The sequence below is a fragment of the Bos grunniens genome, chromosome 8, assembly GCF_055505025.1.
Source record: "Bos grunniens cultivar Pamir isolate PY7600 chromosome 8, Bosgru_T2T1.0, whole genome shotgun sequence".
NCBI lineage: Eukaryota > Metazoa > Chordata > Mammalia > Artiodactyla > Bovidae > Bos > Bos grunniens.
The window spans coordinates 70,174,303-70,200,677 of NC_141172.1; the positions used below are offsets into that span (position 1 = coordinate 70,174,303).

The window sequence follows — 26,375 nt, forward strand, 5'->3', positions numbered from 1 at the left end:
AAGAGAATGTTGGGCCTCTTGGAATCAGAACATAAGGATCTGAATCCTGACTTTACCACTTCCAGGCTCTACAGATTTGGGGGTACTTTTGGAGCCTTGATTTACTCTTGTGATCATGGAAACAGCCTTCCTTTCAGGTGTGTGTGATGATTAAATGAGATAACATGTGGAAATCCCTAGCACAGAGCATAGCTTCATTTACATGCAGTTTCTTCCTGCCTGCCACCTCTGAACCCCTGAGCCTTGTACTCAGTAGGCACTCAAATATTAATTGAATGAATAAATATAAATTTCTATTTAAATCATCATGCCTTATCAAAACTGCCTTTTCCTTCTGATCTAACTGCATAGGTAAGCAAATTGATAAATCCATCCCTTATGAATTTATTGACTTAAGACATTTACCACATTAAGGAATGAATTAGTGATTTTTCTATGAATAGGGAACTTTTATGTTTTAATAAGGAACTCCTAGTCTCTTTCTGTTTTTTTGTTTGTTTGTTTTTGTTTGGTTTTGATTTTTGGCCCCACTATGTGGCATGTGGATTTTAGTTCCCTGACCGGGGACTGAACCCACACTCACCACATTGGAAGCACAAGTCTTAACCACTGGACTGCTGGGGAAGTCCCTGTGAATTTTAATAGCTAAATTTTTCATATTGTGCAATGTTGGAAATAAGGGCAATAGGGTTTTTCATGAGTAGGTGGACCTTCCCCATGCCCTTCAAATCTGCTGACGTGGGTGCCTCTGAAATGCACTTTGTGTAGGAAAGGGGGCAGACAGACACTGGGGTAATTTATGGGGAGTGAAGATCCCCTGGGCTCATAACATCTTACCCCAGCATATAGTCAAGGCTTGTGTCTAGTTGAGAGTCATGCGTTACAAAGTTGGATAGAAGAGGCAGAGTGAGGCATGATCTCACCCCAACCCAACACAGATGATTTTCAGGGAAATGAACCATCTTGAGACACACACTGGTCTGGCCCCAAAAGGATGAGCCCATAAACCTGTGCTGGACACTGAGGCCCTAAGGGCCCATGAATGCAGGAGGCAATGAGCACTGCTGCTGCTGCTCGGAGGGGAGAACGACAGGCTGACCCTCAGGGAGCAGGGATTCCTCAAGTCCCACTTCCTCTGAGAAGCCTGATCTGGTGACTTCTGCTCTCTCTGCTCCCCTCCAACAACGCCCACAGCTGTGCTCAGAGGCTATGGGGTCTGGGCGTCTCCTCCTCCTGCAAGAGTACCAGGCAGCCCCAGCTCGCTCCACTGTCCCCTGAGGCCATTTCCAAACAGACACTGGCCACAGCAGGACAGAAGGGAGGCTTTCAGGGCAATTCAGGAGGCTCCATCTTTGTGCAGGACAGTGTCTGAGATGGTGTTGAGAAGCAAATGTGCTTGACCTTTGGAGGGGGTCTGGTCCTTTTGGACATTTGCAGACCTTTGGACTAATGGAAGTCACTTCCCCTCTTCACACCTGTTCTATCGGTCCTCAGTCAGAAGATGTGATTTCACTAAAGAAATCAGAAAGCTGCATGGAGATGTATCTGATACCACAGTTCAGAGAGCTTTTAGACAATAGAAAGGTCTATTCTCAGCTTCACCTATGAACACCTCCAAGGTCATCAACAGCCCAAGAGTCTACGCCAGTGAGGTTGCATCACCATCCATCACAGAAACTCTAGGAATAGCCTCTACCCTGAACACAAGCCAACTGGGTCAGCAAAACATTTCTGTAGCTGATTCACACGTACCAAACAAGGCTCAGGTTTCACCAACCCTCTCCAGGTATGCAGAGGAAAATTTCACAAGAGGAAGATCCACTTTGCAGAGTCTTCTGTTAAAACCTCATCTGAGTGAACTCCAGGCACTACTGCAGCAGACGGACTTAATTCTTCACACAGTTTGGCTCAGGAGAAGGTCATCATCAGGGGGTCAGGGCAAGATGCCCGGGATTCCCTGGTGGTACAGTGGATAAGAATCCACCTGCCAATGCAGGGTACACGGTCCTGGAAAATTTCACATGCCGCAGGGCAACTAAGCCCCAGCACCACAACTACTGAGCCAGCGCTCCAGAACCCACGAGCCATAACTACTGAGCCTGTGCTCCGCAACAAGAGAAGCCACCTCAATGAGAAGCCTGCGTACCACAAGGAAGAGTAGCCCCCACTCACTGCAATTAGACACAGCCTTCGCAAAGCAACGAAGACACAGGACAACCAAAAATAAAAATAAATTAAAAATGTTTTAAAAGGCAAGGTGCCCAAGGACCTCAGTATTTGACTAACATGAATAAGAGCCAGCCAGAAATCGACTGTGACCGTGCCTTATCAGAAAGTAGTAAGTTATCTCTCCCTGGGCTGTTGGCTAAGCAGGTGAGGACATTCTTCCATTCAATTCAATCCATTTAAGGACACAAGTTCACATAGTTGATACTTTAAGCATTGCAGACAAGAAGTCCTGTAGCCCCCAGGGGGTGTCTGGGAGAGATGGGGAAAGAATTCCTTGACAGACCCAGGACTTTAAATCCCAGACATTCCTGATAAACATCAGCCAGAATCAGCTCACCTTCCGCAAGAGCCTAGAGCACCCCCTGCATGCAGCCACGCCTTCAGGCAGCCTGCACATTCATCCTCTGTGGAGAATGGGCTGCGCATAACACCACCTCCTATCGCCACTAAGCACACAGCCCAGTGGTGTAGAGCCACACAGGGCTGGGTTCAGATCCCTCTTCTATCACACGTTAGCTCTGAGATCTCAGGCACCCTCAGATTTCCTAAGTCTCAGAATTTCATCTATAAAATGGAAATAATATGCATGTGTGTGATCAGTCACTCAGTCGTGTCCAGTTCTATGCAACCCCATGGACTGTAGCCTACCAAGCTCTTCTGTCCATGGGATTCTCCAGGGAAGAATACTGGAGTGGGTTGCCATTTCCTACTGCAGGGGATCTTCTTGAACTAGGAATGGAACCCGCATCTCTTACATCACCTGTATTGGCAGGTGGATTATTTACCACTATGCCTCCTGGGAAGCCACAGAAACATATGTACTTAAAAGCAACTTTTTGAAGCAAAAAACAAGCAACATCTTCATTTCAGGACTCTCACAAAAGACAAAGATTATGTTTCTTAAGTTCCTGACCCATGGTAGGCGGTCCCCCAAAATCAGGTAAAATATTTTGGTTCAAACAGGTGTTGCCTGATAGATTTTTTTTTTTAGCCATTTCTTTTCTTTTTTTTTTTTTTACATTTATTTGGCTGCATCAGGTCTTCGTTGCATCACCAGGAATCTTTGTTGTGATGCACAGACTCTCTAGTTATGGCGCACAGGCTCCAGAGTGTGTGGGTTTAGTTGCTTCAAGGCAAGTGGGATCTTAGTTTTCCAAACAGGGATTGAACCTGGATCCCAGGTCCCCTGCATCGCAAGGTGGATTCTTAGCCACTGGACCACGAGGGAAGATCCCTTCCTGCTAGAGTTGACTCAAGTTGTTCAAGTGCTAACTACCGTTTTAGTTGATGCTAAATGCTTTTCCCTGGTCAGTAAAGAATTAATCTGCAATGAAAGAGGCTGCCTGCAATGTGGGAGACCACTTGCAATGTCGGAGACCTGGGTTTGATCCCTGGGTTGGGAAGATCCCCTAGAGAAGGAAATGGCAACCTATTCCAGTATTCTTGCCTGGGAAATCCCATGGACAGAGGAGCCCGGCCAGCTAGTTCACAGGGTCATAAAAAGTCGGACACGACTTGGGGACTAAACCACCACCACCAAACTGTATAATGTAGGTGGTTGTATTTAATTTTGTGCTTCAGATTTCCCCAAGTGTTATTAATATTTAGGAACCCTCAAGGATGAGCTTACATAGTTTCTCCTGGATTCAGCTCTTGCAAGAAAATACTTGAAAACTAGAGACAGACATTTTTCCAAAGAATACACAATATTAGAGAAAAGCTTAGGTACCAAAACAAAAGGTGTGTTCACATGTGCTGTGTAAACTATGTAGGTGCTAAATTGTGCCAAATTCCATGGGAATGGTGGGCTCCATGGAGTCTTCAATGCCTACAAATAAGACTGTCAAACAGGCCTGAAGTCAACCAATGCTTCCTGGTCTTGCTGGGAATTGAGGCTCAGGATGTGGTCAGAAGGAGAGAAAAAAGTTTTAAGCCTGGATCTTGCTAAGATTTCTCAGTTCATTGTGAACAGTGCTCCTTCAATTGATTCACATCATTTGTTGGAGCTCCAAAACATATATCACCCCTGGAACTTTCCAGTACATTCTAGAAATGCTTATGTTTATATTTTATTGAAGCTTAGTGAATTTACAATGTTGTGTTAACTTCTGCTGTACAGAAAAGTGACTCAGTTATATATACATTCTTTTAAATGTTCTTTCCCATTATGGTTTATCCCAGATATTGAACATAGTTCCCTGTGCTATACAGTAGGACTTTCTTGTTTATCCATTCTATATGTAATAGTTTGTATCAGCTGACCTCAAACTCCCACTTCATCACTCCTCCATATCCCCCTCCTTTGGTAACCGAAAGTCTAGAAACCCTGATTTCTATGATTCCAGGCATGGCACTGTACTGATAATGGATGACTATCTGAAAGTCCTATACTTAATTTGGACCCAAAGGGGCTTCAAGAGGAAAAGGAGATGTAAAATTGGAATTTCCAGGGTCCTTTTCTTAGGCTGTTCTTTTGATAGCTGAATTTTTCCACTTAGGAAGGAACATCAAAGGCATACTCAAAAAAAAAAAAAAAACCTCTGAGTCTCAAGATTTCCTAGCTGCTGCTACTGCTAAGTCGCTTCAGTAGTGTCCGACTCTGTGTGACCCCAGAGATGGCAGCCCACCAGGCTCCCCCGTCCCTGGGATTCTCTAGGCAAGAACACTGGAGTGGTTTGCCATTTCCTTCTTGGGACTACTCAAATATTTGTTTCTCTTCCCCTAAAAGCAATCCCGTCTGAATGACATCATCATCTACCTGAGAAAAGGCATTCTATATTGTAGAACTTGCTGCAGCAACAGTATTTTCTGAAAAGTTGAGTTGCTTTGGACTTCCCCAATGCAGTCTTAAATAATACAACAGACCTCAGCCTCTTACCACTGATACCCGAGTGTCAAAAGATACCCAGTATAACCAACTATTTCCTAGTCTATAACAAAGACATGTGGGCCTTCCCTGGTGTACAGCAGTAAAGAATCCACCTGCCAATGAAGGAGATGTGAGTTTGATCCCTAGGTTAGCAAGATTCCATGGAGTAGGAAATGACAACCTACTCCAGTATTCTTGACTAGAGAGTCCCATGGACAGAGGAGCCTGGTGGACTACAGTCCATGGGGTCACAGATTTAGCGACTAAACAACAAAACAAAGATATGCATAGATAAGGAGGGGAAACACACTATAAAAATTCTACACTATTTGTGGGATTTCCCTGACTGTCCAGTGGTTAAGACTCCGAGGTTCCCCTGCACGGGGCGTGGGTTCCATCCCTGGTCAGGGAACTAAGATCCCACACTCTGCACAGTGTGGCCAAACAAGAAAACATCATTATACACTATTTGTGGATAGTGCATTTAGCTAAACAAGGACTGTTCTTAACAAACTGATCTTCTTAACTCCTTCTACATACCAACATGACCATCTGGGGCCAGAACCTTCTACAACAGGCCTCCCTTGGGCTCCAGCTTTGCGTGATTGGCCTCACCTTCTCTGAGAGCCATGGTAGGTAAATGACTCCTTGCTTCCAGCACTTGCTCTGCATCTTGTGTTCTGGGGCTCCCAGTAATGGGCCCACTGTCCCCATTGAGAAGCACTGCATCAGCAAGCATGGGGCTCCCCAGTCGGGAGCAGTGGCCCTTGATGCAAAGGCCACTTGCTTAGTGTCTCTGAACAACAGAGCAAGGAGCTCAGCTGGTTTTTTTCACCCAGACATAATTCTCTGCTTGATGTCTCTGCCAGACGTCGGCACTCAGATCTGGGGTCAGAGGTGGGGTGAGGGCTGTCTCCTCCATCAGACCCTCCCCCTGACACCCGCCAGGGGATTCCTGCTCTAGCAGCAGAAGTGATGAATGGTCCTCTTTCATGAGGACCAGAGCGCACCGGAGAGGCTACCCCAGCTGTGGTCTCTGGCTGCTCCTGGCCCCACACGGAACACATTCCTCTATGGAGGAGGGCTGTCTTGGGTGGACAGAGAGTGATCAGAGAATGAGGGAAGCGGGCGGGAACAAGGGGGTCCTTTTGAACCACCTCAGACAAGAATGCAGACTCTGACACCAGGCTTGGCCAGGGCTGGTCCATCTGGCCCCTGGCCAAAGAGTCCACCTCCGTCCTGTCTATTTCTGGCCACAGGGTGGGAATGTTCAGGGCCCAGTGAAATGGCCAGAAGGTAGGCATCCAGAGCTGAATTTCTGTCTGCTTTCAGAAAGAGGCCTTTGTCCGGCATAATTTGTTGTGACCGATCGGGGTGCCCCACAGTCCATCTCCGGCCCTGGGTGGAATCTCATTCTGACCAGGCTGTTTCCTGGGGGGGATGAAGGTACAATTTCAAACACTTCAAAATGAACCACTGGAGACTGTCAGATGGAATCAGAAAAGGAAAGCCAAATATATAGTGTCTGTAAGAGATACATCTTTTAATTAATTTATTTATTTTGGGCTGTGCTGGGTCTTCATGGCTAGCTTTCTTTAGTTGCAACAAGTGGGCTTTTCCTTGCAGTGGCTTCTCCTGTTGCAGAGCACAGGCTCTAGAGTACTGGTTCAGTAGTTCTGGCATACAGGCTTAGTTGCCCTGAGGTATGTGGGATCTTCCTGGACCAGGGATCGAACCCATGTCCCCTGCACTGGCAGGCGGATTCTTAACCACTGGACTACCAGGGAAGCCCTAAGAGACACATCTTATTTCCACAGATTGTAGCCCATAAAGAAGGGGCAGTTGCTGTTGTTCAGCCGCTCAGTTGTGTCTGACTCTTTGCGACCCCATGGACTGCTGCATGCCAGACTTCCCTGTCTTTTACCATCTCCTGGAGTTTGCTCAAACTTGTCCATTGAGTTGGTGGTGCCATTCAAACACTTATCCTCTGTCATCCCCTTCTCCTCCTGCCTTCAATCTGTCCAATCATCAGGGTCTTTTCTAATGAGTTGGTTCTTCCCATCAGGTGGCCAAAGTATCAGGTCTTCAGCTTCAGCATCAGTCCTTCTAATGAATATTCAGGACTGATTTCCTTTAATATTGACTGGTTTGGTCTCCTTGCAGTCCAAGGGACTCTCAAGAGTCTTCTCCAACACCACAGTTCAAAAGCATCAATTCTTTGGCACTCAGCCTTCTCTATGGTCCAACTCTCATATCCATACATGGCTACTGGAAAAAACCATAACTTTGACTAGATGGACCTTTGTTGGCAAAGTAATGTCTCTGCTTTTCAATATGCTGTCTAGGTCTGTCATAGCTTTACTTAGAAGGAGCAAGCATCTTTTAATTTCATGGCTGCAGTCACCATCTGCAGTGGTTTTTGAGCCCAAGAAAATAAAGTCTGTCACTGTTTCCATTGTTTCCCTCCCCCTACCAAGGGCAGAGGAGATCCAAAATCAGTGCTGCTGCTTGAAGGCAGAGGAAGCGGGGTGAGGTGGGGATGATCATCAAGTTCAAGTTGGCCACCCCCCATCAGCCCCTAAAAAAATGGAGATATGATTTGACTGCTGCTGCTGCTGCTGCTGCTGCTGCTACGTCACTTCAGTCATGTCCGACCCTGTGCAACCCCATAGACGGCAGCCCACCAGGCTCCTCCATCCCCAGGATTCTTCAGGCAAGAATACTGGAGTGGGTTGCCATTTCCTTCTCCAGGGGATCTTCCCAACCCAGGGATCGAACCCACATTTCTGGTGTTTCCTGCATCGGCAGGTGGCTTCTTTACCACTAGCACCACCTGGGAAGCCCACTGTATAACATACAGTGATGCAAAAAGCACGGCGCTGGCACCTGAGAGTAATCCCAGATTCACATCTGGCTTCTGCGAATACAGAAGGGTCTCAGGGTTTTAGTGGGTTCCATAAGAAGTGTCAAGTGCCCAGGACAGTCAGTGACTGGCTCAGAGCCAGTGCTAAATGAGTGGTCACTATTACAGTTACAAAATCAGCAACAACCTGGAAAAATTCTAGGAGGTCTGTCACTTCACCCATCGACCACTCTTTCTTCTATTTCTGTTTTTGGTCATACCATGAGGCTTGGGCTTGCAGGCTGTTAGTTCCCCAACCAGGGATTGAACCCAGACCAGGGAATTCCCACCCTCTGAACACTCTTAACACAGCACTTGGATAACAGGTTTTAACCATCTCCCCACCTCCCCCCGACTTCCAACACAGACACACTCTCAGACATCCTTTCTCAGAGCTAACAGTCAAGTAGCCAAAGTGGTCTGAATTTCCGTGCCACTTTGAAGGAGGTATTAAGATCCATAAAAGGTAGGGAAGAGAGGAGAACAGATGTCAGGCCAGGATAGGGTGCAAATTTGGCAAGTAATCCAATCACTGCAAATAAGTCTTTTTTCCAGGGGAGGAAGTGTAGTGGGGGATGGGGCGACTGCATGCAAATCTCTGGAGAACTGGTCTGGGCAGACACTATGGTAGAGAGGGGCTCGGACAGCTGGGGGTAAGAGGAGCCCACTGGGGTGGACGCGTAGGTGAGTAGGGGGAGTCCTGGCATGGAGGGAGTGTACACACCAGCTTTTCTTTAAATCCTTTTTTTTTTTTTTTGGCCACACCGAACAGCTTGTGGGATTTTAGTTCCCCAACCAAGGATGGAACTCAGGCCCCCAGCAGAGGAAGCACAGAGTTGTAACCACTGGACCACCAGGAAAGAAGTCCTCAGACTAGTTTTTCTAAGAGATGGACTCTCAAAATGGCTAAGGAGGGACTTCTCTGGTGGTCCGGTGGTTAAGAATCTACCTGCTAATGCAGGGGATTTGAGTTCGATCCCTGCTCCGGGAAGATTCCACATGCTGCAGAGCAAGTAAGGCCATGAGCCACAACTGCTGAACCCTAGCGCCCTAGAGCTGTGCTCTGCAACAAGAGAAGCCACCACACGGGGAAGCCCGCACACCAAAACTAGAGTAGCCCCCACTTGCCACAACTAGAGAAGGCCCTCACACAGCAACGAAGACTCAGTGCAGTCAAAAACAAATAATTTTTTAAAAACAGCCAAGGAGCTCAGGTTTTAAGTGACATACTCCTCAAGCCCTCTCTATTTAGCCCATGCCTCGGGGGGCTTCCCAGATGGTGCTAGTGGTAAGGAACCCGCCTGCCAATGCAGGAGACATAAGAGATGCAGGTTTGCTCCCTGGGTCGGGAAGATGTCCTGGAGGAGGACATGGCCACCCACTCCAGTATTCTTGCCTGGAGAAGCCCATGTACAGAGGAGCCTGGCGGGCTACAGTCCATGGGGTCGCACAGAGTCAGATACAAGTGAAGCTAAGGAGCTTCACACGCATGCCTCACACACGCATGCTTCAGGGAGTGACAGTCACAGCAGGGCTCAGCTGTGGCTTTAGACACCTTCTGTGTCTCCAGAAGCTTCCAGGTCAAGCTTCCTTCCAAGCAATGCAACCTGATCCAACAGTCACTTCATCACGCCTGAGTCCCTTAGATGAGAAGTAGATCCCAGGGCCCAGGGAAGGAAGGAACAGCTGGTATAGAGGCCAGGGCCACACAGAAATGTCTGGTGGCCTGTCTAGAAATGTCTGGTGGCTCAGCGGAGGGCGCAGGAGTGCTGTCCTCAAGTTTGTTAAGAGCCCATGATCTGGGATCCTCCTGTCCATAGAAACCCTGGCTCCCTTCCAGAAGTCCAGAGAGTAATAGCAGCAGGTACCAACTGCCACCTCACCAAAACCAGCCAGGCTCAGCTCACAGCGCCAGCTGGCACTGTGTCAAGAAACTGACATCCACAGTGTATTTACACAGAGAGCCACAAGTTCTTACTCTTACTGAGGAAGGCTGACTTTCTCAGCTACTTTTAGAACTGATCAATTTCTAATGTCGGTGCATCAAAAGACACTATCAAGGGGACTTCCCTGGTGGTCCAGTTAAGAATTTACCTGCCAGTCCCTGGTCTGGGAACTGAGATCCCATAGGCTGTGGGGCAACTAAGCCCCTGTGCCACAACTACTGAAGCCCATGCACCCTGTGCTCTGCAACAAGAGAAGCCGCTGCAATGAGAAGCCTGTGCGCTACAACTAGAGTAGCCACACTCGACGCAACTAGAAGAAACCTACACGCAGCACAGAGGAGTCTGTATGCCACAACAAAGACCCAGTGCAGCCATAAATAAATCAATGAATATTTTTTTAAAAAGACACTATCGTGATGCTTCATGAACCAGAGCAGCAGCAATGGGGGTAGAAAAAAGGGTGTGCGTGTGTGCTGAGTCACATCTCTTTGCAACCCTATGGACCATAGCCCTCTAGTCTCCTCTGTCCATGGGATTCTCCAGACAAGAATACTGTATTGGTTTGCTGTGCCCTCCTCCAGGGGATCTTCCCAAGCCAGGGATCAAACCCGCATCTTTTATGTCCCCTGCATTGGCAGGCAGGTTCTTTACCACTAGTGACACCGGGGAAGGCCAGAAAAAAGGGTGTACTAATTGATTATTTATTGTACTGTTTACATATCTGTTTCCCTCCTAATACTGTGAACCCCTTGGAGGGTAGATACATCCCCAGGTCCTCTGTGTCCAGCATAGAATAAATACTGAGTAAATGTGATGTGAATTGAGAAAAAGAAATATCAACAAACTGAAAAGACAATCCACAAATAGGACAAAATATTTGTAAACCATATATCTGAGAAAGATCTAGTATCCAGGATATATAAAAACTCCTAAAATTCAATAACAAAAAGACAAGCTATCTGATTTAAAAATGGACCCAGGACTTGACTAGGCATTTCCCTGAAGAGACATACAAATAACTGAAAAGCACATGGAAAGATGCTCAATATCATTAGTCATTAGGGAAATGCAAACGAAAACCACAGTGAAGTACCACTTCACACCCACTAGGATGGCTATAATTTTTTTTAAGTGGAGAAAAGTAGGTGTTGGTGAAGAGGTGGAGAAACCGGCAGCCTCATTGCTGTACAGATATAAAATGGTGCAGCCACTATGGAAAATAGATCGACAATTCCTCAGAAAGTTTAACCAAGTATTACCATATGACCCAGCAATTCCACTCCTACTTATATACCCAAGAGGATTGAAAACAGATGTTAACACAGAAATTTGCACACAAATATTTAAAACAGTGCTGTTCATTATCACCAAAAGGTAGAAACAACCCAAATGTCCATCAACAGTGAATGAATAAATAAAATAGGGGTGTATCCTCACAGTGGAATATTATTATTGGGTCAGAAAAAGGAATAAAATGTGGATACATGCCATTACATGAATGAAACTTCAAAACATTGTATGAACTAAAAGAAGCTAGACAATACCATATATTATGTGGCATGGCATGTGAAGTCGCTCAGTCGTGTCCGACTCTTTGTGACCGCATGGACTGCAGCCCACCAGGCTCCTCTGTCCATGGGATTCTCCAGGCAAGAATGAATCCTTTCTATGAAATATCCAGAATTGGTAATAGAGAGACAGAAAATAGATTAGTGCCTATTCAGGGGTGAGTGTAAGGGGATGGGAGGAAGAGGAGATGGCTAAGACATACAGTTTTCTCTTTGTGATGGTTGCATGTATCTGTGAATATGTCAAACTCCATTGACTTGAACACTTTAAATGGGTGAACTTTATAGCATGTGAATTGCATCTCAATTAAACTTTTTAAAAAAAGAATCTACTTAACTGACATTTCAGTTTGCTGCCAAGTCACTTCAGTCGTGTCTGACTCTGTGCGACCCCATAGATGGCAGCCCACCAGGCTTCCCTGTCCCTGGGATTCTCCAGGCAAGAACACTGGAGTGGGTTGCCATTTCCTTCTCCAATGCATGAAAGTGAAAAGTGAAAGTGAAGTCGCTCAGTCGTGTCCGACTCTAGCGACCCCATGGACTGCAGCCCACCAGGCTCCTCCGTCCATGGGATTTTCCAGGCAGGAGTACTGGAATGGGTTGCCACTGACATTTCAGTTTAGTAATATCTATTTACTAATTATCTGTTACCTGGCAGGCATTGTATTAGACACTGAGATTCAAAGATGAATCTTGATGTGGGTTCTGCTTTCAAGGAGTTCACAGTATATTTAGAGAAGCAAGCACAGAAATAGAACTGAAAAGACACTGATTACAGTTGGAGATGAGGAACGGGCAAAGATTTCGACAGTTGACATCCAGGCAGGTTTTGAAGGGAAGAGGGAGTTTGACAGGTTGATGGTGGGGAAGGGAGATCATTCCAGGCAGGTATGAAATAACACAGGAGGTACTGAGAGCCGTGTGGGGTTCAGAATTGCAAGATGAAAAGTGGAAGGGTTGGGATAGCGGGTAGGGTAAGGGGGTGTAGAAGAGGTGAGCTTGGAGAAGCAAGCAGAGGACCATGAGGAAACTTGAATGTCATACCAACAAGTTGAGTTTTCCTTTTGGGGATCAGAAGCCAACAAAATGTAAGCAGGAGGGTGAGGGAGGGTAGATCTGTGATTAAAAGCAGAGTCAGCAAACAACAGCGTGTGGGCCAAATCTGTGACGTTTTTGGAAATAAAAGTCTTGGAACACAGCCATGCTCTCATTTCTTGTTGTTTATGGCTGCTTTCCCATGAAAACAGCCAAGTTGACCAGTTGCGACAAAGATCGAATGGCCCCGTTAAGTCTGAAGTATTTGGTATCTGACTCTTAGCGAAAAAGTTTACCCACCTCTGCTCTAGAAAGATCACTGTGCCTCCTACATAAAGAATGACTTGCCATGGGTTAAGAGCAAGGTAAAGGAGGCCAGTTGGGAAACTAGCAACTCTCCAGGCAAAGAATAAGCTAGGGGCTTCCCAGGTAGAGCTAGTGGTAAAGAGCCCCCCCTGCCAATGCAGGAGACCTAAGAGATAAGGGTTCGATCCCTGGATGGGGAAAGTCCCCTAGAGGAGAGCATGGCAACCCACTCCAACATTCTTGCCAAGAGAATCCCATGGACAGAGGAGCCTGGCGGGCTACGGTCCATAGGGTCGCAGAGTCAGACACAACTGAAGTGACTTAGTATGCACGCACAGGGTACCATCATGATGCAACATTATGATGATGGGGTAACAGATTATATAGGGGATTGATAGTAGGGTGGGGAGGTGGGTGTAGCTTTGAGAGCCTGGAGAACATCAATTTGAGAATATTAACAGTGCCACTGGAAAGGATTAGAGACCTCATGGGGTTTACTAATGTCCAAATTTTTGTTTTTTCTTTTTAAATCATTAAAATGGTCCCTAAACCTCAAGGTTAGCAGAGTGCTCTCAGACAGTGCGTCGGAATTCAAGGCAGCTCAAAAGTTTGCCTTTTTTAATTACTCTTACAATTTGGTTACGGGCATGCTAGAGCAATTCCAGATCACCTGACAGGTAATCTTACCCTCTTTGTGAGATGCAACAAGCCCAAACCCCACACATTCTCTGGCTCTGCTCTGAGGCTGCTGTTGGCACCAGATGGGCACCAGGGAGTCAGCTGCCAGGCTTCAGAATATCATTCTTGACTGATGACTTATTTTTAAATGCACATGTCAAATATCATGTCTTACTCATATTTGTCTCTTACAGAGACTGGCAGAGTCTCTGGCAACTGGGCTGGCACTCATAAATCATTTGATTTATGATGATCCAGGGGATCATCCCGACCCAGGAATTGAAACTGGGTCTGCCACATTGCTGGAGAAGGAACTGGCAACCCACTCCAGTATTCTTGCCTGGAGAATCCCATGGACAGAGGAGCCTGGTGGGCTACAGTCCCATGGGGTCGCCAAGAGTCGGACTGAGCGGCTAACCACAGCACACTGCCACATTGCCGGCAGATTCTTAACTGTGTGAGCCACCAGAGAAGCCCCAAAAGAATACTGGAGTGTGTTGCCATTCCCTTCTTTAAGGGATCTTCCCACCCCAGGGATCGAACCCAGGTCTCTTGCATTATAGGCAGACTCTTTACTGTCTGAGCCACCAGAGAAGCCCCAAGAGTTTTCCAGGTGAATGCAAACCTGCTTGGCCCAGGGAGAGCCTGGAAGAATGATGTTTACTGGTGATGATCTAATACAGCTGTAACTGCAAACCCAAAATATGTTGTATCATCTTCTGCTGACATTTAAAGGAAGGAAGTTGCTTAAATCTCACAACTAATCTTGCTGCCTCTCAGATTATAAACTGTGTTTTCAAACATCTCTTCTTAACAGTCTCATGGTGGACAAAATGAGGTGCAGTGGAAGCAGCCACACACAGACATGAAATGTATTGATTTCTCCTACTTTATCTTTAAATCCATACACTCTGGGTAATGTCCTATTCTTCATCTAGGTGGTCATTACAAGGGTATGTTCATCTTGTAAAATTCATCCAGGACAGGTATTTGTACACCTACATTCATAGCAGCATGTATCTATTAGCATGCATGCACATATCGCTTCAGTTGGGTCCAACTTTTGGCGTCTCCATGGACTGTAGCCTACCAGGCTTCTCTGTCCATAGGATTCTTCAGGCAAGAATACTGGAGTGGGTTGCCATGCCTTCCTCCAGGGGATCTTCCTGACCCAGGGATCGAACCCACATCTCTTACATCTCCTCCATTGGCAGGCGGGTTCTTTACCACTAGCACACCTGGGAAACCCCTATAGCAGCATATTCCCAATAACCAAAAGTGGAAGCCACCCAAGTGGACAAGTGAACGGATAAACCCAATGGAGCATATACACACAATGGAATTTCATTCAGTCTTAACAAGGAAGGAAATTCAGGCACATGTTACAACACAGACAAAAGTTGAAGACAATATGTTAAGTAAGGGGTCCACCATCCCAACCCCCTCACCCCTGCTCTCCCGGCCACAGAGCAGGAGATGGGTAGTGGAGGAGCAAGCAAAGTTTCATCTGTATTTACAGTCACTCCCCATTGCTCACTTTACCACTTGAGCTCCGCCTCCTGTCAGATCAGTGATGCCATTAGATTCTCATAGAAGCCTGCATCCTACTGTGAACTGAGCATGCGAGGGATCTAGGCTAAACGCTCCTTATGAGAACCTAACGTCTGAGGATCTGAGGCGGAGCTGAAGTGGTGACACAAACGCTGCTGGGGAGTGGTTGCCACCGTCTCCCATCACGCCCAGATAGGACCAGCCGGGTGCAGGAAAACTAGCTCAGGGCTCCCACTGACTCCACATTATGATGAGTTGTATAAGTATTTCATTATGTATCACAAGGTAATAATAATGAAATAAGTTGCCCAGTAGATGTAATGTGCTTAGTGTAATGTGCTTGAGTCATCCCCAAAGCATCCCTCCCCTCCACTGGACCATGGAAAAAATGCTCTTCTATGAAACTGGTTCCTTGTGCCAAAAACGTTGGGGACCACAGGTGTGTTAAGTGAAATAAGAAAGTCACAAAAAAGACAGCTAGTGTATGATTCCATTTATATGAGGTATTTAGAGTAATTAATTAATTAATCCAATGGACATGAGTTTGCACAAACTCCAAGAGACAGTAAAGGACAGAGGAGCCTGGCATGCTGCAGTCCATGAAGTCGCAAAGAGTTGGACACGACTTAGCAAACAACAACAAAGAGTAATTAAAATCATAGAGACAGAAAGTAGGATGGTGCTTGCCAGGGTGATGAGAGACGGGGGAGTCGGTATTTAATGCATACAGACTTTCATTTTTGGAAGATGAAAAAAATTCTGGAACAGATGGTGGTGATGGTTGTACAACAATGTGAATGTATGCAATACCACTGAACGGTACACTTGAAAATGGTTACAATGGTGAGTTTTATGTTATGTATATTTTACCAGAATAAAAATGAAAACGAACGCTCATCCATTTGTATACTTAGGCTTGGCGCCACTTCACTTACATTCGCTATTCTTCTAGAAGAGGTACTTTTAAAAGGTACTTTACTCAAATTTATATTCGTGTTTGTTTCAGAAGAGCTTTATATTTAGAGAAACATCTTTCTCACTAGGTCATGAGTCATGCAAGCATCTGGAAAGCTGTGCTATGTTTATCCCAGGACATGCATGTCTGGGGACAGGGCTGGGGATGGGGGAAGTTCATGGATCCAAGTTCAAGAAGACAGTATAAAGAAACTGTCTGAGCAAAAGTGAGCTGTTTGCAAGTCATCAACAGAAGTTATCTTCTCATAAAGCTGCTACTGCTACTAAGTCGCTTCAGTCGTGTCTGACTCTGTGCGACCCCGTAGACGGCAGCCCACCAGGCTCCCCCATCCCTGGGATTCTCCAGGCAAGAACACTGGAGTGGGTTGCCATTTCCTTCTCCAATGGAGGAAAGTGAAAGTGAAGTTGCTCAGTCATGTCTGACTTTTAGCGACCCCATGGACTGCAGCCTACCAGGCTCCTCTGTACATGGGATTCTCCAGGCAAGAGTACTGGAGTGGGGTGCCATTGCCCTCTCCGTCTCATAAAGCACAAGCTTTATAGGAAAGCAGCAGTATTTTCTCAGAAGATGCTCTCAGCATTGTGTTGGCAATGCATCAAGGAAGACATCTGGGAACCACTGACTCGGGACAGCCCCAGGCCAGCTGCGTCTGCTTGTCTGATAGATTTCAACAGGAAAAAACTAAACAGAAAATGCATCATCACTCATGTATTATATTATAACGTAATGGTGGTTTAGTTGCTAAGTCATGTCCGACTCTTTTCCACCCCATGGACTTCAGTTCTACTCCAGAGCCCACCAGGTTCCTCTGTCCATGGCATTTCCCAGGCAAGAATACTTGAGTGGGTTGCCATTTCCTTCATCAGAGGATTTTCCCAACCTGGGGATCAAACCCAGGTCTCCTGCATTGCCGGCATATTCTTTATTGACTGAGTCACCAGGGAAGCCATTATAATATAATATTAAAGGTATTTCAAGTGAACGGATCAAAAAGCCTTGGGCAAGGAGAACTTATTAACTGTGATCCTAATTACATCCTCACCTCTGCTGAGTTCATTCTCATTCTATACCCTTATTTGCTATACACACTTATCTGGGTATATTGTTTTTGTCAAGAAAAGCGATAAAGAGTTTTTAATACTCTGGACAGACTTTTTTTTGTTAAACAGACTTCATTCATATTATTTTTCTCACATAAATCTATGTGGTGACTACAGCTGGAGTCTGGGTCCTCTGCAAGGAACCTCTGGTATGTTAATGTATTAATATACAAAGTGCCAAGTTGCTTTAGTCGTGTCCAACTCTTTGCAACCCTATGGACTCTAGCCCACCAGGCTCCTCTGTCCATGGGATACTCCAGGTCAGAATCCTGGAATGCATTGCCATTACCTTCTCCAGGGGATCTTCCTAACCCAGGGATGGAATCTGTGTCTCTTAGATCTCCAGCATTGACAAGCAGGCGCTTTATCACTAGCACCACTTGGGAAGCTCTCATGTATAATAGAGGGGTATTCACAGGTGTGTTTCCTGCCTTACTTCACTCTACGTCACAGGTTCTAGGTTCATTCAGCTCACTAGGACTAACAGACTTTTTATGGGTAAAAAGTTCCTTTTTAAAGGAAATTTTCATTCCTTTTTATGAGTATGTAATATTCCATTGTGTATATGTACCACTTCTTCTTTATCCATTCATCTCAGACAGACATCGTATCCAAACTGTCACCATCATGCTTTAGCACCCTGGAACAAGAACCTGTTCTGAAAGGCTGGCTCTGATGCCTAAAGATGTCTCTGATACAGGTGGCAGGGGAAGACTGGTCAGCACGCCTGGCCGGACGGTGCTCCCTGCCCATCACACGCATCTCCTGCAAAAGGACAGCTGAAGTGACTAGGATGAGGAGACCTGAAGACTCACTTCAACCGAGAGAGGGCAGAGACTTAGAAGATAAGTAGCACATTGCTGCGGATCTGTGACTCTGGGTATCCACTTGGCTCTCCCTTTGCTGGCTCATGACTGTTAGTCCTGCTGGCTCCCTGGGTCTGGAGCAGGCAGGCTGCAGCTACTTCATCCAAGGCCCCCGGACCCCCGGGGTCCAGATGGGTCTTGGTGACACTCCTAGGCAGACTGATCATAATGCCCTTCTCCAGAGGGAGATGAATGATAGTCATTGCAAGCTGTCCTTCTAAACTCAAGCAGCCCCAGGAGAGGAAACCTGTACCTCCTAAAGCTCCCAAAACTGTTAAAGGAAGAAAGCTACAGCAGCTGCTGACAAGGAATCACCTAGAAATTTTACTGTCCCTACAGAGACAGTCTGTTAGCTGACAGGGAAGAGAAATCATAGCTGCCAGAAGACAGCATGGTTAAAAGGTAATGCTCTGTCCCTTTGGAGTTCCTATGTTGAATAACGGGACTGGAGCAACCAGTTTCTCAGTCCCTAATGGGCTGTTTTGTGGAAGGTCTATTCATTCGATGTCTATTTCAGGGCAAAGAATATGACAGCAGAAAATCTAGGCATCAAGAAATAAGAGATTCCATTTTCCCACACGGCCAGTCAAGGAGGGAGAATTACAACTCATGAATCTCATTAATAAGATGTAAACATGACTTTGTTGTTACCCCTTTCCAAAGCAAATAAACACAAGTAGTGAAAATGCTAAAAGCAGAAAGTTCTGGTGTCCTCTAGCCTCATCAGACAATGGCAGAATAAACAAAGTTGTCCATAAATGAAGGACTTCAGAGGGGAGCCTCTTTGTTGCCATGGAATTTAGCCATCTCCAGCTAAAGATGCCAGCAGCCAAAATACTTGGGCAATGATCAGTGAGAGGTAATTGTTCTCAATGAAATTTCTTCGTGGGCTGTTTATCTCTTCCAGGAATTGCGGCTCCAGTCATTTCACTCATCCTACTTTCAGAACTAGGAGCCTGAGAAGGGGAAGGATGATGGCTCTTAATTCAGAGGGGGCCACCCTGAGTTCTCCAGAGGTGAGTTGCTTTCCCATAAGCTGGAAAATAAGCCCAGGCTTCCTGATCTTGCCATTGATTTATCTCCAGCACCAAATGGCCAATTACTAAATATTTACACTGGGATTTCTGATACCAGGTGAATAGGAAGTGATAAGCCCAGGATGAAGCAAGAGCCAGAATAAATGAGTCAGAGAACAGCTGATATTCCATGAGGAGCACAGAGAAACAGAACCACCGCTGCCCAGGAAGGAGGACGCTGGGTCAGGTTTTGGCTCTGCCAGTTACCAACTGTGCCATCGGGACAGTTTATCTGTTGACAACCTCACTCAACTGTAAAATGAATTCAACAAAACCCACCTCGCTCTTTAGTGGGAAGTTGTGTGAATCAAATAACACAGGGGGTAGAAAAGTGGTTTGAAAGGAATAATATACACTTTGAACATAAATCATAGAAATCAACAGAACATAGATTAACTTTAAAAAGACATTTGGGTGGAAATTTGTGGAAAAATTGAACATGGACTGGGTATTAGATGATACCAAAGAATTATTCTTACTTATCTTGGTTATTTAATATTTTTAGAGGTCACACTGAAATACATAGGGATGAAAGGATTTTATGTCTGAGATTTGCTTTAAAATACTTCCACTATGGACTTCCCTCGTGGTCCAGTGGCTAAGACTCCATGCTCCCAAAGTAGGGGGCCTGGGTTCGGTCCCTGGTCAGGGAATTAGATCCTACGTGCCTCAATTATGCGTTCCGGAGTGCCTGTTAAGTTGCTTCAGTCATGTCTATTTGTGACCCCATGGACTGTAGCCCGCCAGGCTCCTCTGTCCATGGGATTCTCCAGGCAAGAATACTGGAGTGGATTGCTATGACCTCCACAAGGGAACTGACCCATGTGTTTTACATCGCCTGCACTGGCAGGCATGTTCTTTACCACTAGGGCCACTTGAGAAACCCCAATTAAGAGCTTCTACGTTGCAACTAAGACCTGGCGCAGCCAAATAAATAAAAATAAATGCTTAAAAAATACTTCTGTGAAATAGAAATTGGAAAGGGATAGACAAGTAAGTATGGCAAAATGTGGATAACTGTCGAAGCTGAGTGAGAAGTATATGGGGGCCTTTTCCCTATTATTGTCTCTATTTGGAATTTTTCAGAATAAAAACATGATTTTTAAATAAACAGTGTAGAATGTTCTAGGATACTAGACAGCTTCACTAATGGTCACCTCCCAAAGCACAGAAAATCTGTCTCATGTACAAGGCCCTTGTACACTGGTCACACAGCTGTCAGAGAGCAAACCTTAGGAAAAGGCCAGAAGAGGCCAGGTGAAGAGGCCAGCAGTAAAGAGGACATATGAAAACATCTCTGCAGAATTTCCCATCTGCCATGCACCAAAATGTCAGCTGACTGTAATGTCAAGGGGATGCCTCCTCTTCAGACCTAAGTTTCCTATTCAACTCTGCCACTTAACGACTAAACGGCCTTGGACCAAATCACTTTTTTAATACAAAAATCAGAGACAGAAAAATGCTGGTGCACATGTGCACACGTGCACCATGGGATTCACCAGGCAAGAGTACTGGAGTGGGCTGCCATGCCCTCCTCCAGGGGATCTTCCCAGCCGAGGGATCAAACTCACTTCTCCTGCCACTCCTGCACTGCAGGAAAATTCTTTACCGCTGAGCCACTGGGGAAGCCCAATTTCCTATGGATTTGATGGCTAGTCCAGAGATGGATTCTAGGCACCAGAAAAGGGAACAGAACAAAAGACAGAGGGAAAGGAACAACTTAGCTAAGGAAGAGTCCAGGGAGTCCATAGTTCCTCTGGAAACTGACCAGGAAAGTGAGCATTTCGTCTCCGTCCTAAGCCCCAGCCCTGACCATTAAGTACATAATGCACCATAAATAACTAAGGTATCCCACCAAGGGTGACAAACGGTCTTTTAGGGTCCGGGACAGACTGGCTAGCCGGGAGGTATGTGAGGCGCCTGGAGTGGGGGTTTTGGATTCAAGTCTCCACACCCACTAACCCAGTGTGTAGCCTTGAGCTTCAGCACTTTTCTCTTGCACAGAAAAGAATCCACTGGACCGATATGAAGATCTCCGCAGTTCCAAGATTTCAGTGGACCAAATTAACCTGGGGCGTGTTTCTGACTCTCATTCTTTTTTTTATTTTTTAAAATATAAATTTATTTATTCTACTTGGAGGCTAATTACTTTATAATATTGTATTGGTTTTGCCATACATCAACATGAATCCGCCACGGGTATACACGTGTTCCCCATCCTGAATCCCCCTCCCACCTCCTTCCCTCTGGGTCACCCCAGTGCATCAGCCCCAAGCATCCTGTATTATGCATCAAACCTGGCGATTCAATGCATTCGAATTCATATATGATTCGTTTTATATATGATATTATATCTGTTTCAATGCCATTCTCCCAAATCATTCCACCCTCTCCCTCTCCCACAGAGTCCAAAAGACTGTTCTATACATCTGTGTCTCTTTTGCTGTCTCGCATACAGGGTTATCGTTACCCTCTTTATAAATTCCATATATATGTATTGGTGTTTTTCTTTCTGGCTTACTTCACTCTGTATAATAGGCTCCAGTTTCATCCACCTCATTAGAACTGATTCAAATGTATTCTTTTTAATGGCTGAGAATACTCCATTGTGTATATGTATCACAGCTTTCTTATCCATTCATCTGCTGATGGACATCTAGGTTGCTTCTATGTCCTGGCTATTATAAACAGTGCTGCAATGAACATTGGGGTACACGTGTCTCTTTCAGTTCTGGTCTGACTCTCATTCTTATCTCTCTTCTCATCGGGACTTGAGGCTTCCTAGCCTGGAGAAGTTCAGTCCCCTCTCTGTTGGTGTTCCGCCGCCTCTCCTCACCCCACTCCAGCTGTGTTTCGGTGGTCTTTCCTGGGGCGGGTGAGAGATAGCTAGGAGGAAGGAATTCCTCCGTTTTTTCCAATCATTTCTATCCCAGCGCTGATTTACAGCGACTGCTCTTGGAGGCAGCTACTCCTGAGCGCTCCAGATGAGGGGTTGGAGGGTCGGGTCGGGAGAGGGCGGGGGCGGGGGTGGGGGAGTAGAGGGAAGGAAGGTGTTCAAAGCGCCTGCGTAAAAGTTGCGGGCATAAAACCAGAATTAGCCCCAAGGCGATCCTGTGTGTACCATCCATGGATTCGTCTGTGCTGGCGCTTTTCTGCTCCAGAGCCTCCATGTGATAACGGCGGGAGGGGTTTCCCGGTACCCAGACACGCCAGGAATGGCTACCTGGGGCGCGGAGAGGACCTCTCTGCCCAAAGGACTCAGCGCGCACTCCAGCGCTCAGGCTAGCCTTTCTGGCAGGCTGAAGAGAAAACCAATTCCAGTTCTCAGGCTGCGCCCTAGCCCCCGACCTTCGCACACCCCCATCCCAACCCAGTGTGCTCCACATACCCAAAGCCACAGCTCAGGAGACGCCCCAGTGCGCCCCGAGTCCCCCACGCGCTCCACATCCTCAAAAGCCAGAATTCCAGGCACCAGCGCAGCCCTCAGTGTCCGTGGCCCTACGCTGCGCCCTCCTAGGCACCTAGCCCGCACCGAGTCTCGACCGGCTCTGTCCTGCCTGGTTGCAGGCGCCCCTGGCGAGCTACCGACCTAGCGGCCAGCTAGGGCTAACCGGGTTCAGGCGAGGTGGGACTGGGTGGGTCCCGTTAGCCTGCAAGTCTTCACATTTCCGAGCAACAAGCTTTCTCTCTGTGTGCCCCCCTCGTAGGTCCCGGGAGCCCCACGCACTGCTGAGAGGCGGCCCGTGGGGAGCGGATCCTGAAGACCCCACCCAGACCTCCGCTTTCCCGCGAACCGCCCTGGGGAGGAGGAGGCTCAGGCAGCGCGCTTACTTGGCAGAAGTGGTGCGCACTGCTTGGCTGGGCCAGGCTCTCCACTGGTGGCTCCTCTCTGCGCCCGTCGCCGCGGAGCCCCTTTCCCGGGCAGATGGGGGCGAGCCGGCGACTTCTCCGGTGGTTGAAGAAAGCGAACTCCCAAGTTTAGGAAGCCGTGGGCTGGAGTGGCTCCTGAACCCTTTTCCCGGTACTTTTAACCAGCGTCGGACGGCAAATCCCTCCCCGGACCCACCCCCTTCCCTGAAGGCGGCCACCGCAGCAGGCCCGGCCTCCAGCCCCTTTTGTTGTAATTCGAGAGCGACCGCTCCCGGGGCCAGAGGGGCTGTGCGGTGGAGGCTGCGCGCCAACGGGGCAGCCCTTCCTAGACTATTCTCGCCCAGGTTTCCGGAGCCTGAGAAACTAGGGAGCGGGCTTTTCCTCTGGGAGATTCCTCTACACTCCCCTCTCCCGCCCCCGCCCCCACGCAGAACTCCTGGAATTTAACCCTTCGGTGTCTTTATCCCTCTCCAGTAGAGTCCGCGCCAATTCCCTCCGCGACTGCAGAGAGCCTAGCGCTGCCTGGTACCTAATAGATGCTCAATGAAAACTGGTGATTGAAAGAGTTCAGAAACATTCATCTGCCTCTCCTGGGGTTTTCCTGATGGGCAAAGCAGTTTCTGGAGGTGACTATGCATAGCCCCCTTTCTTCCGGCAGATCGTCTCTCTCCTCTGAGAATCCCTTCTTCTTTTGTAAATTAAAGGCTTTGGATTCAGTTATCTTTAAGGTCCTTCCCTACAGTGCAGGGCCGGGTTTAGCAATGCGATCAGGAGCCTGAACCCGACGCAGCTAAGGATGTCTATGGCGCAGGACATTCCTTGCCTCGCTCGGAGGCTCACACTGAAGACAAAGGGAGGGCGTCCTGTGGGCTGGGGGAGCCCTGAGGAGATTCCCCGGGGATTCCTATGCAAGAGCCAGGTTTGGCCAGGGCAGGAGATAGTCGATGGAAAACAAGGCACCCAGTCTGTGGGCCTTTGGCAGTGGGCAGAAACCCAAAAAAGGGATTTACATTAAAGATGGGGCTCCTCTTCTTGGTTCTTCCTCTGTTCCCTCTTCCCACTCCTCTGCCTCCCCAGTAAACTCGAAGCTTCATCTGGGATAGGTGGGGACTCCCAATCTCAGCCTCCAGCTCAGACTTGTCTCCTCATCCCTGGGTTTGTAAGCCCGTTGTTCTCTAGGACATTCCATCTGCCACAGCTAACCTGTTGTTTGGTCGCTCAGTCCTGTCCAACTCTTTGCGACCCCATGGACTGCAGCACACCAGGCTTCCCTGTCCTTCACCATCTCCTGGAGTTTGCTCAAACTCGTGTTCATTGAGTCGGTGATGTCATGCAAGCACCTCATCCTCTGTTGCCCTCTTCTCCTCTTGCCCTCAATCTTTCCCACCATCAGAGTCTTTTCCAATGAGTCAGTTCTTTGCATCAGGTGGCCAAAGTATTGGAGCTTCAGCTTTAGTATCAGTCCCATGAACATTCAGGGTTGATTTCCTTTAGGATTGACTGGTTTGATCTCCCTGCTGCCCAAGAGATTCTCAAGAATCTTCTCCAGCACCACAATTCAAAAGCATCAATTCTTCAGCTCTCAGCCTTCTTTATGGTCCAACTACCACATCCGTACATGAAAAACCACACACTGGAAAAACCGTAGTTTTGACTATATGTACGTAGCAAGCCCCAAACTTGGCACCCTGACTCACAGCCCACCCCAAGCCCTGTGAGCTCTTCTCACAGTCCTCCTCCTCACCCTGAACAATGAAGCGATCCTCAGGTCTGGTGAATGGTACAGGAAAGGGCCAGGAGGGAGGTGGGTGTATTTCTAAAAAGGCAGCATGAGGGATCCCTGGGATATTGGAAATGTTCAGAGTCCTGACTGTGGTGGTGAATACCAGAAGCTACACAGGTGATAAAATTGTGTAGAACTTACTATACACAAGCACACACACACACTACATACCACATACACACAGTATGAGTAAGTGAGGAAATCTGAATATCAATGGATTCCATCAACATCTGGTTGTGATATTATTGTATAGTTTTGCAAAATGTCACCATTGGGGAAAACTGAGCAAAGTGAGTGAGGGCTTTCTCTGTATTGCTTCTTACAACTGCATGTGAATCTACAATTATCTCAAGAAAAATTTCAACTGAAACAAAAAAGCCCACAGTAACTCCAGGGCCCCCAGGTTGCAGCCTGAACCCCTTGATACAGCTGAAAGGGGCCTCTCAAGGGCATTTTCAGCCTGCCTATCTCCCAACCATGCTCTCTCCTCCCCATCAAAGGCCTTACTAGCTGTTCTGCATCCCTATTTCATGCCCCAGGGCCTTTGCACATGCCATTTCCTTGCCTATCTGCCCAGCAACACCTTGTTCTTTGAGATCTCACTCAACTATCACAATCCACACCCTACACAGTGCCTGCACACAGCAGATGCTCAATAATTGCCAGCAGGAAGAGAGCTCTCTCTTCTCCCCTCACCTTTTTCTCTGATTTCCCCCTCTTCTAACCCTACTCTTCCTGTTAAAGAATTCACCAATAAGGTATAAAATGAAACACATTTATAAACACTGTTTTGTCTGGTTGTGAAAATAATGAAAACTCCTAGTGGAACATTCAGAAAATATAAGAAAGTATAATGAAAGAAACATTCATCCTGATGTCCTATCACTTGTAGACAAACATTTAACATTTTGGACTATTTCCTTCATGATACCTCTAAAATCAAATTATTAATAGAGTTTTTGTATCTAGATTTTTTTTAAAAACTATATTATTTGGGGCACATTTTCCATGTCCTTTTAAACAGCTTTAGACTATTCTAGGCTCTAAAATGACCATGGTCCATAGTGTCATTTCTTAGTCTTAGACATCAAGGTGCTTACAACTGTTACCAATGTAAATCACACCAAGACAATCGTGAGCAGCTATTACGTGGTTCCTGATAATTGTTATGAATGAGACAGCTGACGCTCAGAGAGGCTAGGTGATTTCCTCAGAGTCACAGACAGAGGTGATAAGCGATCAGGTTGGGATCTCTAAAGGGTACCTGATCCCTCTTGCAAGTTCTAAGTGGCTCTACCCTGGAGGCTTCAGGGCATCCTCTTGGGCTTCATTCACCATCCCCCATTCTCAAGAGAAAATGAGTGTCAGCAGCTTGCACAGAGTAGTTCACTGATGCACTTCTGTTGAACTGAACCAAGGACTTGGGAGGCCGCTTCAGGAAAACCGTACACCCTTGTTCTAGGTGAAACAGTATGATGGCCATGTTTCTAGGATGGTCGGCAATATGATGGCTGTATGTCTCTAAGGCCGTATCTGTCACCCTCCTGTCCCAGGCTCTGTGCTGCCCCAGAGGCACACCCACACAATGGATTCTGAGCGCATTTCTGCCATCAGAGGACC

General features: G+C 46.9%; 1 protein-coding gene across 1 annotated transcript in view; it reads right to left on the reverse strand.

Moving 5' to 3' along the window:
* LOXL2 (lysyl oxidase like 2) overlaps positions 1-23,325 on the reverse strand; it is a 113,165-nt gene extending 89,840 nt beyond the window's left edge. Inside the window, exon 1 of the mRNA XM_086416444.1 lies at positions 22,934-23,325. The gene's annotated coding sequence lies outside the window, so the exon portion shown is untranslated. The remainder of the gene's footprint in view (positions 1-22,933) is intronic.
* Between the last annotated feature and the right edge of the window lie 3,050 nt (positions 23,326-26,375).